The sequence below is a fragment of the Helianthus annuus genome, chromosome 9, assembly GCF_002127325.2.
Source record: "Helianthus annuus cultivar XRQ/B chromosome 9, HanXRQr2.0-SUNRISE, whole genome shotgun sequence".
In the NCBI taxonomy this organism is placed as follows: domain Eukaryota; kingdom Viridiplantae; phylum Streptophyta; class Magnoliopsida; order Asterales; family Asteraceae; genus Helianthus; species Helianthus annuus.
In genome coordinates this window covers 144,321,173-144,338,196 of record NC_035441.2, presented here as the reverse complement: position 1 = coordinate 144,338,196, position 17,024 = coordinate 144,321,173, and the positions used below count along the sequence as shown (strand labels likewise).

General features: G+C 31.5%; 2 long non-coding RNA genes and 1 other non-coding gene across 3 annotated transcripts; all 3 read left to right on the top strand.

Moving 5' to 3' along the window:
- Nucleotides 1–1,155: 1,155 nt before the first annotated feature.
- Nucleotides 1,156–1,809, top strand: LOC110874590. The gene is made up of 3 exons (XR_002556071.2): nt 1,156–1,205; nt 1,297–1,365; nt 1,766–1,809. It is a non-coding gene; the product is annotated as an uncharacterized LOC110874590 (long non-coding RNA).
- Nucleotides 1,810–1,908: 99 nt separating this feature from the next.
- On the top strand, nt 1,909–2,275 carry LOC110874589. Its single transcript, XR_002556070.2, has 3 exons — nt 1,909–1,978; nt 2,049–2,105; nt 2,188–2,275. It is a non-coding gene; the product is annotated as an uncharacterized LOC110874589 (long non-coding RNA).
- Nucleotides 2,276–9,937: 7,662 nt separating this feature from the next.
- Nucleotides 9,938–10,011, top strand: TRNAT-AGU. Its single transcript has one exon. It is a non-coding gene; the product is annotated as a tRNA-Thr (tRNA).
- Nucleotides 10,012–17,024: the final 7,013 nt, after the last annotated feature.

Sequence of the window (17,024 nt, the reverse complement as noted above, 5' to 3'; positions counted from 1 at the left end):
GAACTTTTAACATGGACTAATGGGCCGCGTAAATGAACAGTAGGTGAACCACACGTTTATCCTATGACTTTATGATGTATGTTAAAAGGTAGGATTTACATGAGTGAATGTGAAAACTAGCATGGCAATATGTGGTGTTATTTGCATAAGTACATATAAAGAATGTATGATTTGGAACTACAAAACTGATGGATAATGATAACCATTCTAGGGTTGGTCGGTCAACGGTAAACACGTAACTAATCTTACCGAGCAAACCAAATGTGAGTTCACACAGCCAAGGCATGGGGTTCCCAGGGTGGGAATGGGTTTGGATTATTACTTGTACTTGTCTAACTTATGGAAACTAGTTATATAGTCCTCGGGTGAGGAGGGGTTATTGATATGATACGACTAGACTAGTGATGCTCATAGAACTGATCTTCGCACACACGCCAGGGTTGGCCGCGATATTATGACTAATCTTCGCACACATGCCTAGGAAGGCCGTGAACTATACTCTAAACTTCGCATACATACCAGGGTGGCCGCGATACAAACATACCTAGTCTAGAATACTTGAGAACTTTCCTTAATCTTCGCATACATGCCTAGAGGGCCGCGATACGAACTAATACGATATATGACTTAATGAACGAACACAAGGCTTACTATACTATTACAATTACTGAACTATAAACTGTGAACTCGCTCAACTAGTTGTTGACTCTCTGCTGCATGCCTTGCAGGACCTTAGGTACTTATGGAGCTTGCACAAGGAGGAGCGGGTCGTTGTGGGCAATGGATCGTGAATGATTATGACATTACACACTTAATAATTATGTTTGGGTTTTTACATTTATGCTTCCGCTACACTTGATTATGTTGGTTTCGAAAACACCTTTCGTATTGTCGAATAACGATTACTACTTATTTACATGTTCAATATGATTGGTGGCTTGATCCTGGTCATGTCACGCCTCCAAGCGGTGGTACTCCGCGGGTGGATTTTGGGGGTGTGACATTATACATCTATACTATTATTTAGTTATTAACGCGAGCTTACAAGTAGATCTTGAATTTCACACATTGTTATTTTTTATCTTTTTTTGTAGTCCGAACATAAGGAGAAGTGTAGTACTGCCGAAACTGACTTTCAGGAAAGTGTTGTTGTGAAATGTGAAGACGACAAATTTCAGTTGGCAAGTTTTGAGTCTGTGTTCAATGTAAACCCCTATATTTTAATCTAATTTATTAAAACTTATCATAAATATTTTTTTTTTGTATTTATACATTTGTTTATTGTTAATTGTGTAGGATATTGATGATTCGAAGTTTGATAACTTTTTCTCATCTCTACTTGAAATGGAAGACCTTAAGAAGAAGGTAATTTTTTGTCATTGTTTTTTTTTTCTTATTTTATTAAATTTAATTATTATTCTTATTATATTGTTAAACACTTTTCCCTTATATGTAGTTCAAAGATGATTGAGATAAAAAACCCGATCCGATATGCAAAGCAAGTGTTGTTTGTGATAAAAATCAAAGTTTAAAAGTTTGTGTTCATTTATAGGAGTTTGTAATTAACTGAATTGTTTTACCTATATTTTTTCATTTTAAACCGTTAATGTTTTATGTTTCTTACGATGATCCGAAGGGGAAAACAAATGTTGTTGTTGATGAAAATCTAAGTTTAAAGGTTTTGGTTCAGTTACTTAATTGTATTTTTATGAATTTAAGTTGATTACTTTACATTTTTTTTATTTATACGTTTACCTTTTTTCAGGACAAAAGCAACTTTGAGATGGACCTGGACAAATTTTTGATACCAAAGAATAACTCCCATGTATATCTGATTACTTAAGTATTATATAATTCAATGTATTAATTCATTCTATATTAATAATTTTTATACTCTTTTGTTTTATTGGTTGATCCTACACGAAAAACAAATATTTTTATTTCTGAACCGAGTCTGTCCTCCATAGTTGTTTCTGATGTGAGTATTTCTGATTCGATATTTTGTTCGAATTATGATAGTTACTTATGTATTTATTTACCTGTTTTAGACCATTCCGAAATATAAAGTTGATGTTGGTCAAATTGTTTTGCCGATAAAGAGGAAGGTATAGTATCATATATAACTTTTTTACTTTTAATTTTATTTCTTAAAAAAGAACTAATTATTATTTTATTTGAACTTATTAGGCCACTCAGAAATGTAAAGCAGTTATGTTGGTGTCCGACGAGTCTCTTATCGCTCATCGTACACGTTCAAAGTTTAGAAACAAAAATGAATCTGTGGTTGTTGATAAGTTTATGGCTGCTGAAACTACATCTGTTAGCCGTAAACGTTCTACATTGAAAAGGTCGAAAACAATTTCAATCATTGAGTTCACCAAAGTCGCCGAGAACAGAATGGTATGTGTTTTCATATTATTAAAATTTATATATTTTATTCAAGTAATAAGCATATGTTTTAGATTACTTTGACAATTTTTTGTTTTGTGACTTTCAGCGTTTACCGTCTGCTATTTCTGATGAGTTGTCTCTTTCTTTTCACAACCTCCGTGATGTTTCAATCCAAAACATTAGATGTGAGGTAACAAACATGAAGACGATAGCGGAAAAGAATGGAGATGGTTACAGGTATGGTTTTTCCAAGTGGTCGGCTTTCTTGAAATCAAATCAAATACACATGGCGCTACTCTTTTCTTTAAATATGTCAAGTCTTCGCAGCTTTTGATTTTGACCAAATTTGTACACAAGACGACAAAGAAAAGAGGCCGTCCGTGACTGTTTGCATTTGTGGTTGTTAGTTGGTTTTGTATATGTTTTCGTGAACTGGTAGTTATTAGTTGATGGTGGGTTTACAGTTGTTTGCATAGTTTCTACTTGATCTTCGTATGGCCCAAGTTGGATGTCAGTTATGTTTTCTGTTTGGACAATTAGTACTTAAACATGCCCTCTTTTGTAAGAAAGTTTACAAGTTAATTTTTGTTTTAATTTAGAACATAATTTTGGTACTACTCTTTTTTCCAATTTTATTATTAGCTTTGCACAACCAATCATATTACTTTTTTAATATCCAAGTATCCAACGCAAACATCCGAACCTCTACATATATTATTTTAATACGAATATATAATTTTTTTAATACGAATGTTAGTTTTATATATTTTTATTAAAAAAATATAACAATTGAATACTCCCCCGTCCCATTTTAGATGTCATGGGACCCACATTCACACAATTTAAGAAATATTTGAGTATTTTATTTTTTGAGTTGTAAAATGACAATAATGTCCTTAGAAATGGCAATTAAATTGGGACAACAAAAATGGAAGTTTGTAATGGTAAGGGCAAAACTGGAAATTATATTTACATTTTTGGAAATGACAATTAAATTAGGACAACCAAAAGTGGAAATTTGGACATTTAAAATGGGACGGAGGGAGTATATCTTACACACGATAAAACATAACAGTCAAATTACCAAATAAGTTGATGTTTGAATTTGTATGTTGACTTATTTCTAGATGTATATCTTATATTTTTATTAACTTATTATTTATTTTAGGAAACTTATAAATATTTATAATAATTAACAAAACAATGATAATTTATTTATGTTAAATTATTTGGTCGATTTTGTCTATTCGTAATTTCCAAAGTTTTGTAAATTAATATTTCCATTTATAATGCAATAACATATCCAAATTAATTTTAGATAAATTTGTTTCTTTATTAATTGACAATCATTTTTAAGTAAAATGGAAACTACAATAGAATGACAAATAATTTTGATGTAGATATTTTATTTTTTATCAAAATAAATATAATATTTGTTTTGTTCTATGGTATTACACTTTTAATTAATTATTTAACGATCATTTGTTGAGTACTAATAAAAAAATCCTTATGTTTATTGTCACAGTTTTCTATTTGAAAATGAGGTTTTGTTTTGATCAAAGTTGGGTTATGCAGGTAAGTGTTAAATCTCATGTTAATTTGAAAACGCCTCAATCTTAAGCTTCAAGATCTCGAGTAATACAATTTACATTTTTTTTCTTTATATTTTATAAATATTACCTAATTTTGTTAATCTGAAACTAATTGCCTATATTCTTTTTTTAGAGATGTTGAGGTTGATTTAACTCTTTGGGATGATTATGCGAATGACATGTGTTCGTACATTTTAGTCAAGATCTTGAAGCCCATGTTGTCAAATCTGTTCATTTTGATGTTGTTAAAACCTAAAAATGTATCTTATTAAGTATAGGATTTAAAAATGTATCTTATTAAATTTCTCATCATAAAAGAACATTCCATTTATAATATCATTTTATATAAATTACAACATACATCTCCATTACATATCAACTTTCAATCTATTCTTTGGTTTCTTCAACCAGGTACTTTGCAAAATTTTTAAGTAATACACAATCTCTTTTTCATGTATCAATACAAACTAATATCATTTATGTTTTATTATACGTTTCCATTTTACTAGGTGTTTCGTATAATAGATCAAATTCCGTTTGATGTTGTGATCATGGAAATTTTTGTATCAATACAAACTAATATCATTTATGTTTTATTATACATACACAAGTCATTTGGATACAACGTTTTATTTGATCAATACATGAATATTTTTTTACACAAACAATTTGAATTTCCAAATTAATTTATTTTTAAAAACAAACAAATTGAATTTAAAACCATCAATAACGTAACCGTGAGTACTTTCTTATATTTTTAAAATCAAAGTAGGTAAAAATTTAAGGTTTCGAATTTGTTAATAAACTAAACATTAATAATTTATATTTTATCTTTATTTTTTCCCGTTTGTTAATATCAATTTATAAAATATTTTGCAAATCAAACAAACTATTGAAATTTGTCTCTGTAATTTTGAGAATGTCGTGTATGTTTACCAATGCATACTCCATAGATAGATTTATTTTATAATTTTGAGTTAATAATTTTGTTTACAAATTGACAATCTATTATTATGAAATAAGATTTTACCTCATATGTTTAACTTTTAAAGTTTCAAAAACCACTTTTAGTATGTTTTGTAAATAATAATTAATAGGTTAAATATAGTTACGTAAATAATATTATAACAATAATAAATACATTTGAAAACTATGCATTTGAAATTTGGATTGCACTACAGTCAACTTTCAACCTGTTTGGCCTATATGTGTGGTACTCAACCAATGTGATTGTGCATATCAAAAGATATTGTGTTTGTGTGTTTCAAAGGTTGGTGACAATGGTGGTGTTAAAGGCTTGGAGAATTCATTATAGTTTTTTTTTTTATTTTTTTGTACATGTTAAGTGTTATAATAAAGAAAAGTTCTAATAATCTGTTATAATAAATAAAAGTTTTTTTTGTCGTGGGTCATTCAGTGAGGCAAATTTCTGCCTCCGGTTCTTGCCCAAAGTTTCTAACCTTACTCGCAACCCTAATGACTACAACTTTCAATTCAAAACAATTAAAAAACAAGTTTGTTTGCAACCCTAATTACTACAACTTTCAATTCAAAACAATTATAAAACAACTTTCTGACATAGTTTGATTAATATAAAGTAAATTTTCCTACCCGCGGAGTTCGCGGATGATAACCTAGTATTCTATACATGTTAAAGCTACTATTTTTAATTTAGTGATAACCTATAACATAGATCTAAAATATTCTATATATGTTAAAGCTACTATTTTTAATTTAGTGACTTGATGAAATACGTATGAGATTTAGTTACTATTTATTAGTGATTATTTCTTATGTTGACTTAGACTATATAATTCAGAAACGGTTATTATTCAGTGAATTATTTTCTTCAACATTGCCTCTTAATTCAAGTTAATTTGAAAAGAAAAACCCTTACAAAATAGTAACTAAGATTTATATATGTTTCAAAAGAGGAATATTCACGTTGAAGATAGAAAGATTTATATATGTTTCAAAGGAGGAATATTCACGTTGAAGATAGCAGTTGTCCTCTATCTAATATGGGGATTGAGTCGGTAGATCATTTGTTTACCTCATGTTGGGTTTCGGCGGTGATATGGCAGAGAATACAAGCCTGGTGCAAGACTCCTAATTTTCTTGTTTTCTCGTTCCGGTACGTTTTGGAGGCGCAGAAGTGGTGCAGGTTGGACGGTCAGATGAAGGAGGTGTTTCACAGAATGGTTATTCTCGCATGTTGAAGTATTTGGAAAGCGAGGAATAATTTGGTGTTTTCGGGTAAGTATGTAAATATCAATGATATTTATAGCGAGATTAGATCTTTAGGTTTTGTTTGGTATAAAAACAGATCGAAGAATAGGAATGTCTCTTGGGAGTCGTGGTGTAATTTTGTAAATATGTAATCGGGGTTGGCCGCTCGGTTTCGAGTTAGTGTCGTTTTTTTAATGAAGTTTTCCTTTAAAAAAAGATTTATATATGTTTCATTTAGCACACCTAATTTAACTTAAATATTTATAAAAGATGAAACAAGAATTAAATTCTACTGTTATAAATAAAAAAAATTGGGTCACATGGTTGATTATATGGTAAACCGATTTTAATCAGGGGTGTTAAACGGGTCGTGTTCACGGGTTGACGGGTTCAACCTAACCTGAACCTGAAAATTTTAGATGAACCTGAACCTAAAAATCATGTCATACATATGAACCCGAACCCGACCCAAATACGTAGGTTGATCCGAACCCGACCCGTTCAACCCGAATTTTCTTAATTTTTTATTTTTTTTCAGCAAAATAATATGTTAAAATTAACATCTACTTAAAAAAACACAAATTTAAATAATAAAATTACATTAAAGTCATAAAATCTTATGTCAATTTTCCTTTTTAAGTTATTATTATAGCATAAAGTAAACACTAGTTTAACTTATGACATAAAATAAAATATATTGTAAAAAATATAATATAATAGAAATGGGTTAAAAGGGTCAACCCATCAACCCGACTGGGTTGACCCGAACCTTACCCGTTTAGCTAAACGGTTCACGGGTTCAATCCGAAACTGACCCGAACCCATTTAAACTAAACATAAACCCGTGAATTTCGTGTTAGGTTCGTGTCGTGTTTTCGGATCGTGTCAGAAATTCACACCCTTAATTCTAATTCCCTCTCAGTTAGAACATACACCCTTCCTTAGGCCTACGTATTCAAGGTTGGCGCCTCATGCTAACTCATCATAGGGCGCCAAACAACGTCGCTTAGTTATTGGGGCCTGGGGGACGCCATTTACATTTTCATTGTTGGGTTAACTGGCGCTTAGCTCACGAGGATGTGGAAGGACCTTCCCCAACATCCACATCACCTCCATATCACCACCTCCCCCTCTATCTCCGTCAAAATGAATTGTTCCCCTTCACTCCCTTTTGATTTTCCTCTAATCAACAAATAACAACATCAACAACACGCAAAAATGATCGGGGAGATCGGGGGGAATTCCCCGTCTGCACCGAAGAAGGGTCGGGAGGGGCGGTTTTCCACGAAGGGATAACTTGCCACCTCACCTCCCGATGCCACATCCCACCGTCTGATTAGCTATTGATTTGTTTGGGGTGGTTTGATTGGTTAATTATAATGGGTATTCATGTTCACCCGTGATTTGTATCATGCTCCATCAAAAAAATGGCCCGATCACAAAGGGGGAGGGGGAGTGTGTTGGCGTGAAATGGGGTAATCACGCCCCATTACACATGGTCTAACTGAACACATTAATGTCACCAATTTTATTTATTTTTGTTTTTTAGGAACCATTGTGACGTTTTCCTTTTCCTACCATTTTTTATTTTATTTCCTATTATAATTTCATTTAAAAAGTTTTCTATATACTCTATAAAATATTTGACATATGTAATAAATAAACTTCTTAATATTAAATCTTTAAAAACCTTTAGAAAAGCATTTTTAAAATAAAAACTAACACGTTTTAAGCTGTGTGTACACTCTTAGTCTAGATATGCACATTGGTTCTTATCTAGCTACACAAGTTAAATATATATGAAACCCTATAAGAGTGATAATTTCAAATTAGAAGAAATTCTTTAAAAAAAGACGAAATTTCAACAATAAAATTGTTTTATTTTGTTTCATTCAACATTCGTATTTATGGTTATTGTAAGTGTATATTGGTAAACTTACATAGATTATCACTGCAACTTAGAAAAAATAAATTGTTGCAATAACATTAATTTGTATTTAATGATACTGCAACAATTTATTTTTCTTCATGTTATCATCTTGCTACTACTAAAAACCAAAAATTCAAAATTAAATTGAGTTTATAGCTGATTCAAATGATGTAACAACTAGAATTGAGACCCGCCGCAATGCGGCGGGGATTCTTTAGTTATAACTAAGTCGACCTAGGACCCGTACGTTATGTTAAACATGTCAAATGGGAAAAAAATAAACGATGTAAAAACGTTCACCCATACACGCACGTTGCGTCGTGTTAACTCGCAAAATTTAGAACGAAACACGTTAAACCAAAGACGCACGTTGCGATGTGTTAAGTCACAAAATTTAGAATCAAGCATAAATCGGAAAATTTGCGGAAAATGAAAACTATAAAGGATCAAAGTTGAAAAGAAAAAAAGTTGTGAGAATAGATTGTAAAAGATAAAAAGTTTTGGGTTAAAAGTAAAAAAAAGCAAATAGTTTTGAGTTAAAAGTAATTTATGAAATACTTTTTGGTGAAAAGTAAAAATAATCAATTTTTTCTTTGGAAAACCCCCAAAGCACACCCTGCGTTCCGGCAGGACGTAAAATGGTGTCAAATAGTACTAATGTCACACAACCGTGATAGACCACCAACACGGACTCGAACTAGGATCTGCGTGTTGTGACGATGAACCACACATGCACGTTGCGCCGTGTTAACTTACAAAAGTTGAAACAAAACATAAAAAAGTTGAACCACACTCGTACGTTTCGTCGTATTAACTTGAAAATTTTAGAACTCTACGTAACGAAACGTAAAAACGTTAAAACAAAGACGAAAAGTATAATTGACAAAAGTTGTGAAGTTAAATTGCAAATAATGAAAAGTTTTGAATTAAAGTTAAAAAAAAATAATAAATTTTGTAGGGTTAAAATTGCAAATGGTAAAAACCTTTGGGTTAAAACTAAAATATCAAGTTTTTTTTTTTTGAAAAATTCCCAAAGCACAAGTTACAAGTGTTTATGCATGAAAAAGTTACTTATCTATATATATGGAATGTGGCACATGAGATGCATATTCTTAAAACAGTTCCTAGAGGACAAATCATATTTATAATCGCTAAGCCTAAACCCTTTTAAGGTAAGACAGGTTGTGTCCCATCGAACAACACTCTACCTTTGAGCACATTGTCGGTACCAAAACCCACAATGCCGTGAAAATGCTGGAAGAATCATTGCATTTATGATCTTCAAGTATCTCGAGCCCACTCCTTATATACACAAGACAGATTATTGAATTTTAGTTTCATGTCATAAAAACTAGTAAAAAAGACAATGTAATTTTTACAAAAAATCGCCAACATTTATTTTGATTTATAAACCTTTGTTAAGTTATGTTACATATCTTTTTGTACATACTTAGTTAAACGTTCTCAAAGGACATGGCTTGGTGGTAATGTGTCTCTCTAGTGTTCATAAAGTTAAGTGTTAAGATCCTGCAAGTACATTGTAGGAGTATCATATCCAAAAAGGTTGGTTATTAACAGGAAGAAATTTGGTAGAGCCATAAGATGTTGATAGTACATTACAAGTAATAATTGCATTCACGAGATGTGTTGGGGTTTTGGATGCAGAGGCGTTATTGGTTATAAATTGGGGCATTGCTACTGGCCCATTACGCCCACTAAATCATGTGGACGCAAATGTCCACTTACAGGCATAACTTTATATATAAATAGAATCAAAATTAGATTAAGTGTCAACGCTCTCGTAGCTCAGTTGGTTAGAGCACCCGTTTAGTAAGCGGGAGGTCTTGAGTTCGACTCTCAACGAGAGCATCTTTTTCATTTACCTGTTTCCCCTTGCACTTACCATTTTTTACTACTTCTAGGCCTTTTACTTCATTAACCACATGCAAGTTTAATCCTGGTGCTTCCTATGACTACATTTGTTTACTTGTACTTTCGCAAATTGTAATACAAAATTCACATTATATTTTGTTTTCCATTACAGTTCTTGTTTTGCCTAGACCAACCTCTTGTACTAAACAATTTTGACAACTTCTAGCCCTTTTACTTCATTGACCATATGCAAGTTTAATCCCCATGCTTCCTATAGCTACAATTCTTTGCTTGTGCTTAAAGGCAAACAACCCGAGTTGAACAATGACCCATTCCCATTAAACATAGAATAGTACATATTTTTTTTTCCAACAAATTCATATTTCATCTCTCTCTAAAATCTCTCTCTCTCTCTCTCTCTCTCTCTCTCTCTCTCTTCAAAGAGAGTTTAGAGAGAGAACTTAGAGAGAATGGCGGTGGTCAGCGACAACGTCTTTAAACTTAGAGAGAAGATAACGGTGGCAGATTTGTTGGCGATGGTGGTGATGTTGTGCACGGTTGAAGATGGGAGGATGGTACTGGTTGGATTCTCCGGCAATGTTGGGCTTTGTGGGTGGTAGTTGGGTGTTGGTGGGTGACTCGTGGCTAATGGGTGAGATACATAGAGAGAGAGAGAGAGAGAGAGAGAGAGAGAGAGAGAGATGGTAGGGTGGGTGGGGTGTAATGGGTGAGTTATTTTTATTTTTCTATAAAATATATTTTAAAAATATTGTTCATGTATTTTGATGAGAAATGACAATAATACCCCTATACGGGGTTCACATGACCTAATTTAATGTTAAAATCTAATTGGGTTAGGGTTATAGGATGTAACTTGTAAGATTTGCAAACGTTAAGTATTGTTCCCATCCATTTTAAAGATAATGGACAATCTTAATTCGGTATAAACATAAGGACAATTTTTGTACTTTATTCTTTTTTTTAAATATATTTTGTCTAATAATTTTGAATAACCAATTTCATTTCTGAGTATATTAATGAATTATATCTTTATAATTATGGCAAAAACAACTTCATTAGTATAGTCATACACTTTTCCTACCAATAATGAATTAAACTAATGTGATACACGACATCATATCGCTTATGGATTTACATGTGTATTATTACGCATGTATGTATGACTATTTGTGTGTGTGTGTATATATATATATATAGGGTAAGGTTCTAGAGTGAACAATGATTCATTTGTGAATAAAATGAACAGATCTTGACTTTTGATTTAGCAGATGATGAGATCTAAGATTAATGGCATTTTTGTAATTATTATGTTATGTTTCAGTAATAAATAATTCTCACAAGGGTATTCTTGTAACTTTCCATTAAATCTAACATTAGAAACCTAGAAGCAGAGGAGTAATCATCGCCTCTTTCAGTTTATAGGAGATCATATCAATCTCCTTATTAAAACAAGAAATCACTCTCTTTCTCTTCTTATCCCACTGGCGAATGATTCCTTCCACCGTCGATACACATCTGCGATTTCAGTCATCGGATCCAATAAAAAACATGTTGCAACCGTCGATACACAAGGTGTCATCGGAATACACATCTGCGAGTTCAGTCATCGGAATCCAAGCAAAGGTACAACGTCTTAGTTTGTACCTTCGAATCCTATTGTGTATAATTTCTATTTCGGTTAATGCTATTTAATCGGAAGTTGTGGTCTGATGTTGAGCAAGAAAATTATTTGTATAGCAATGTGTTGTTGTAGGCTAGGGTTAATTGAATTAAATTCTTGATTTTACTCTGTTTTTTGTTGATTTTACTCTGTTTTTTTATTTTACTATGTTTTTTTTATCATCATCATCATCCTGGCAAAAATGTGGCTTTTTCTGATGAGTTTTTATTACAGAGATGTAGGACTGCGTTGATGTACACTTGTATATTATACTGATTGATATTGAATTTGGGGAAAAAATTATATGTTGATTTTACGCTTGGTTATACACATATGAACTAGGTATTTTTTATTAGTACACTAGGTTATGAAGATTTATTAACACACTGTGTACACATGTGTATACGGCAATGTACATATGTGTATATTGTTATGAAGATTTGTTAATACACTTGGTTGTGCACATATGTACAGGGTGTTTTTTTTATTTATCTGCAACCTGGGTTGTACACTATGTACACATGTGTATAAGCAGCAGAATACACATCGGTGATATCAAGACTGTTCGGTCATTTAAGTTTATGGATAATGTGCAGGAAATGATGTTCCTAACAGAGTCCCGGAATAGGTCTAACATAAAGCTAGTTACTTGTACACTTATTATAGAATGAAGATGTGTTTGACCCAGTTATGGAAAAAGTATGCTATGAAGATTGTGTGCTTCCATGCTAACACGCTCTACGATCAAGCTGAAGCGGTTGCATACAACGTGGCGAATAGGCTTATTATTTAAAAGGCTCCATGTAGAGAACAATATGTTTATGACTAGTTGTTTATTTATTTTAACCATATGTGGTCACGTGGTTAGGTTGATTTTTGTTTTTATGATGGAAACTAGTTGTTTGGTTGGTTGGTTGGTTTAGTTTTATTCTAGTTTTGGATTAATTTTTGTGCACTAAATGTACAATGTATTCAACTGTACATATGTATATACACAAATGTATTTATAAATATACACAGGTGAATTAATGAATATACACAATTGTGATGTTCCACCCAGTCATATAATCAACATCATCATAATGCTTCAATCTAAAATAATAATTTTTATACGCATAAATACACGTTAACCCCAATATAAATCAACAAACGGATGGAAATCAATAATGAGATGAACTAAAACTGATCACTGAATTCATGTAGCTAGCATCAGTTATTACTTCATGTATAATCGAGATCATTGTAATACAACAAAATTAATTAATAAAAAGTTAAACATCTTTACAATGCGTATAATCGAGATCATCGTAATACAACAAAATTAATTAATAAAAAGAGAAACATCTTTACAATGCAAATAAAAAACCAGAAATTCAGCCATTACGCGATCGCGTAGCGTGGTAGCATAGGAGCACACTAACTTCACATCATACTTTTTCCTTAGACGTGTCAAACACGCCTTTTCGCCAAAGCTTTCATATGGAAGCACATTAGACCTATGCCAGGCTCTGTTAGGAATAGCATTTTCCTGCACATTATCCATAAAATTAAATGACCGTACAATCTAAGTACATTTACACGGTATAACAACGTAATATACACCAGTGTATAGACTACAGAATACACAAATGTATGCTATATGTGTACACTTGTGCACTGCTTACTAAATATATTTAGAATACTACAAGTTTTAACTTTGCAGCATGCACAAGTGTTTTCTGACCCAATAAAGCCGCTCTTACACTAATAAAATACACAAGATAAATCACTACACTCATTTACCGTTACTTACACGTTTGACTTTGTGTATCAACTAATCGGGTCTAAAAACCTAAAAAAAAGAAAACAATGAATTCAATGCCGATCATATCTAAATTCGAAAAAAAAAACAATTACCAGAAGTTGATGGGAGCACTGATCAAATCAGATCACCGGCCGGAAAACAGTAACTCAAATCCGATCTGTCCTGCAGTCCAATTTACACCCAAATCACTTCACTGGTATATATAGCATTATGTACCTTTGTTGTTTAAAAGCATATGAGTATTCCGGCGACTGGATATCTTCGACGGATCTCCTCTGGTTTTCCTCCATGACGGCGGCGATGGTGAGAGACAGTCTCCGACGGACCTCCTCTGGTTGATGGAATATTTGTATCGAACAAACAGATTAACCCCTTGTTGGATCCGACAACTTGTCGGTACCCACCATAACGCTATTGTAAGGGGATTGAAGTTTGAGGGGATCTTGGTAGGTGGCTGGAGAGCGAAGGAAATAGAAGGGTGTAATGTTATCCGACAACTGGTAGATGGGGCTACGGTCGGCGTCGGAAGAGAGGTGGCGATCGGTGAAAGAAGGGTGAGAGATCAAAGGTATGTTTGGTAACTGATGGTTGATTGTGATAAATCTCTTTAAATGTGATATATAATTTAAAAGATAAAGTTAACTTTATGTGTTTAATGACAATCCTACCCCTTGTCATCTTAAACAAAATCAACGGCTAAGATTAGTTCACACAGTTCACAAACAAGGATGTTGTTCACTCATGATCCTAACCCTATATATATATATATATATATATATATATATATATATATATATATAGGGAAGGGTTTATTTTGAGAACGCTAAATATTGTGAGAACCGTGAGAACGAATGAAAAAAACAATTAAAACAAATTTTTTTAATACAAACCTCATTCTAATTAAAATACAACATCAAAAAAGAATTCACAACATCAAATAATTAATTTCTCCTCTCAAAATCACTCTTACTAAATTTTTTACATATGTGTAAATATAACAAATTTTACACATGTGTAAATGACAAACTACACATGTGTAAATTTTCATTATTTACGCATTCACATAAATTTAAATGTGTAAATTTAATTTCTAACATTATAGTAACATTAAATACTTATATTAAATGAAATAAAATAAAGCATTCTTATTGGTTAAAATTTCTTCTTTTTTCTTCTTACAAAAAAATTCTTCTCATTTGAACTCTCCACTATATATATATATATATATATATATATATATATATATATATATATATATATATGTAAAGAGTATTGTACAATATTTCTTATCGTACATCACGTACGCTTCAATCTCAGCCGTCAGATCATCTTCCCGCTTTTTAAAATCGCATGTTGTTTTTTTATAACAATTTCGCATATGATAATTATTGATGAATTCGCATGTTGTTTTTTTTTGTACCAATTTCGCATGTGATAATTTTGATGAAATAACATGTTGTTTTTTTTATAACAATTTCGCATGTGATATTTTTTGATGAATTCGCATGTTTTTTGTACCAATTTCGCATGTGATAATTCTGATGAAATAGCATGTTGTTTTTATAACAATTTCGCATGTGGTAATTTTGATGAAATCGCATGTTAAAAAACCAACATGCGAAATTGTTACAAAAAAACAACATGCGAATTCAATGCGGGAAGATGATAGGACGGCTGAGATTGTAGCGTATGTAATGTACGATAAGGGCATTTGTACGTTAACCTAACCCTATATATATATATATATATATATATATATATATTACGAGAACCGTGAGAATGAATAAAAAACTGCGAGAATTTGATAAAAAAAACAATTCAATATTATTTTTTTACACTTAATATTATAATTCGAATACAATATTAGAAATTAAATTTAAACATTTTACATGTATTCGTAAATAAAAAAATTACACATGTGTAAGTTTGCCATTTACACATGTGTAAATTTGCTTTATTTACACATGTGTAAAAAAATTATTAAGACTAATTTTGAGAGGAGATGAGTTATTTAAAGAGTATTTTTTTATGATGTATTTTAACTACAATGAAGTATGTATCAAAATTTGTTTTTTATAGTTTTTTTTTTGCGTTTGCTCTCACGGTTTCCACAATATTTAACATTCTCAAGATACACACACACACACACACACAGACACACACACAGACACACACACATACACACACACACACACATACATACATACATACATACATACATACATACATACATACATACATACATACATACATACATACATACATACATACATACATACATACATACATACATACATACATACATACATACATACATACATACATACATACATACATACATACATACATACATACATACATACATACATACATACATACATACATACATACATACATACATACATACATACATACATACATACATACATAGGGTAAGGTTCATGCGAGAACCGCCCTTATTGCGAGAACCAATGTAAACACAAAATAAAATCTAAAAAAAAATCAAAAAAGTACTCAAATTTTTTTTAATATTAAAAAAAAGCGCCATATTTCGTTACCAAAAAAAACTTTTTTTTTTCGAGTAACAGTTATCCATGCACATGCACATGTGCATATGTATTATTATTTCGACAAATTCGGTAATACGTTATCAGTAATAAACAATTGCACTTTAATTTACAATACCATCTGTAATACACTACATTTTACATTACCAATATTCAAAATGCACATGTGCATCATTAGGTATAACCATGATATAACGTGTTTTGGTACAAAAAGTTTGTGATTTTGAATGGAGAAGTAGGCCCATATACATGGTTTTATGTTAGTTATATCTAGTGGTTGATGGTTTGGTTATAGTTGTTAATTTATGATGTAATATATTGATTGGATGGTATAAATGGTGTTTACATACATGTAATAAAGTGAAAATATTGGTAATGGTATAGTATTATGGATGATATGAGGTAATGGTAATGTATTATGGATGGTATGATAGATGAAAGGGAAAGTGTATTCAAAGTAGTGTACCAAAACACCTTATTTCACGTTGATACATATAGATGCACATGTGCATTTCTAATATTGGTAATGTAAAAAGTATTGTATTACACATGGTAGTGTAAATGAAAGTGCAATTGTCTAATATTTGTAATGAATTACGGAATTTGTCAAAGAAATGACAAAAATGCACATGTGCATGTGCATGTTTGTGTATTATGGATGGAATGATAGATGAAAGAGAAAGTAGTGTACCAACACACCTTGTTTCATGTTGATACATATAGATGCACATGTGCATTTCTTATCTTGTTAACGTAAAAAGTAGTTTATTACACGTGGTAGTGTAAATGAAAGTGCAATTGTCTAATATTTGTAATGAATTACGGAATTTGTCAAAGAAATGATACAAATGCACATGTGCATGGATAACTGTGACTCGAAATTTTTTTTATTATAAACGGAATATAGCGATTTTTCCAAAACAAAATAGTAAAAAAAAAATGTTTTTTTGGTGTTTTT